Source organism: Diplotaxodon limnothrissa, linkage group LG14 (assembly GCF_057381915.1).
Source record: "Diplotaxodon limnothrissa isolate DT_005_m linkage group LG14, D_limnothrissa_male_GT1.1, whole genome shotgun sequence".
Lineage (NCBI taxonomy): Eukaryota > Metazoa > Chordata > Actinopteri > Cichliformes > Cichlidae > Diplotaxodon > Diplotaxodon limnothrissa.
Window position 1 is genome coordinate 12,656,093 of NC_140609.1, and position 2,620 is coordinate 12,658,712.

Sequence of the window (2,620 nt, forward strand, 5' to 3'; positions counted from 1 at the left end):
TCACGGTCAGAGTTCAGTCACAAAGAGGGTAACAGAGATGAATTTAAAGTTAAGGTGATGGTGCTTAGATTCATTCACAGACTGAAACCTTCACACCAACTTTATCCTGTGTCTCTTAGTTTTAGACTAGTTGTTTAGTCTATTTTGATGTTTTAAACCATATCACAGGGTTTTTACTTCACCATTTACGGGGTTTTAACAAGCAAACAAAAGACAGATCGTGATGTTTGAAAATGTTTTGGAAATATTCTTTAAAGATTAGATGTAAAATACGCAGAGGACAAATTCAATTGGTTTATTAGTTTATTACATAAGTTGAAAAAAAGTTAAACAAGTAAATAAAGAAACAACGTAAAAGAAAAGTAAACAAAACAAATCGGTAAATAAAGGAAAATGGTAATAAGAAGGGGAAAAAAAAGAAAAGAGAAAACCCCAACAATCCCCTCTGAGCAAGCACTAGGCGACAGTGGGGAAGAAAAACTGCCTTTAAACGGGCAGAAACTTCCGGCAGAACCAGGCTCACGAGGGGCAGTCAACTGCCGGGACTGGTTGGGGTGAAAAAAGATGAAGGAGAGAGGGAAGAAGTGTTAGGAGAGAAGGGGAGAGGAGAGGTGAAAATTAAGATGGAACAGAGGTGGAGGGAGACGAGGTGACGTCAGCAGTAGAAAAAATAGAAAGAGTAGAAAAAGCAGGAGTGTCCCTCCTCCAGAAGAAGCGGAAACGTTTTTTCTTCTTTTCCATGAGCTTTTCCACGACCACTTTTTTCTCTAGGATGAGGGTTCTCAACTGATCGGTTGTTTCTTCAACTTCCTTCTCAAGTTTCTGGCATCTTTGCTCCATTTCTTTTAATAGATTGCACTTGTCTGTATTTTGCTGTTGTTTTTCCTTGTGCATCTTTTCTAACTGCTCATTTCTTCTTGTGATTTCTTGAAGCTTACGCTGCAGGTCTTCATTTATTTTCTCTTGTTGCTGCTTTTGTGCAAGCATTTCAGCGTTTTCACACTTCAAGTTGTCTGAGTTCAACAACATCTCATTAATGACCTCTGAGTGTTTTTTCGCCATTTCATTGATCCTACGCTGCATCTTTGAACATCGTTTTTCCAATACTTCTCCTTCCAGTTCAGGTGTTCTGTCCTTCATTGTATTAATTTGTTCAGTTGTAGATTTCTTCTCTCCAAGTCCTGGAGAATACGTTTTTTTTCTTTTTCCTGTTGCTCTTTCTCTTGAAGAAGCTCTTTATTTTTGCACTCTGTTTCATCCAGCCTGACTGGATTTGGATTTATTGAAGAAGGACCACCAAAATCTTTGTTCTATTTGGTGTACATGTTAAGAGTTGCTGGACTAACAGTTGGTTTGATTTGCTTCAGAGAATCCTCAAAGTCTTTTATCTTAATGTTGCGCACCTCAGCAGCAGCTATAACACGGACTTGTTCTGGTGCCAACTCTCTTATTGGGCCAAGTGCAGCATCTTTGGCTAATGCTGTCAAATCGCTCCCTGAATATCCTTCAGTCACTTTTGCAAGACAGGACAGTTCGTCTTGGCTCAGTGGACTCCCGTGCGTTCCCAAAAGATTTTTCAGCAGCGTAAATCTTGTCTTCTCATCGGGTAAGGTCACATATACTCTTTTTGCAAAGCGCCTTAATATTGCTTCATCGAGCTCCTGGGGCCTGTTCGTTGCTCCCATTACAAGTACTCTGTCATCCTTTCCTGACTGCAACCCGTCAAACTCAATGAGGAACTCAGTTTTTAAACGGCGAGAGGCGTCGTGCTCCCCCTCCCTCCTTTGACAGAGCAAGCCGTCCACTTCATCGATGAAGATTACTGAGGGCTGTCTCTCTCTTGCAACTGCAAAGAGTGCTCGTACGAGCTTCTCGCCTTCTCCCACATATTTGGAGGTCAAACTAGCAGCACTGATGTTGAAGAATGTTGCATTAGACTCTGCAGCAACTGCTTTGGCGAGCATGGTCTTCCCATTTCCTGGTGGGCCAAATAAAAGCAAGCCACGTGCAGGAGCTCTCAGACCAGTAAAGAGATCAGGTCTTAAGGCAGGAAGGATGACAATTTCTTGAAGTGCTTGCTTTGCCAGATCCTGCCCTGCGATGTCATCAAATGACACAGTCGCTCCACTGTATACAATTTCATTTGTAATTAAGCTGACCAGTTTACTGTCCACATTCTTTTTCATATCCCTCTTCGGGGGCTGTTTCACAGCTGCCGGTCTTCCATTCTGAGTTTTTCCCACCCGAGCGGTTTTCTTTGCATCAGTTATTCTTAATGGAGGTCTTACAGAAGTGGAGGGTCTGATGGTGGTGGAAACACCTGCGGGTTGACTTTTAGGAACTGACTTTGGCTTACTTGCAATTGTTTTGGTCGACATTTCTCTTGCGCGACTTCCCCCCTGTTCACAGTCATAACACGGTAAACTAGTCATAAACGAAAACGTTTAGGCTATTTATCGCATTTAAAGGTCTTTCTTTGGGACAACGTCACAGAACACAGAAACGTCACAGGGCTTTGGAGCGTGATGTTACAGAGGTTTACAAATACTTTCAAATATAGCTCTGGTCGAACGTTTGAAGGCTGCGAACAAACTGACTAAAACTTGCTGCTCCTGACCCC

At 42.3% G+C, this 2,620-nt stretch overlaps 1 pseudogene; it reads right to left on the reverse strand.

Moving 5' to 3' along the window:
* Nucleotides 1-1,310: 1,310 nt before the first annotated feature.
* On the reverse strand, nt 1,311-2,378 carry LOC146618522 (spastin pseudogene; annotated as a pseudogene).
* Between the last annotated feature and the right edge of the window lie 242 nt (nt 2,379-2,620).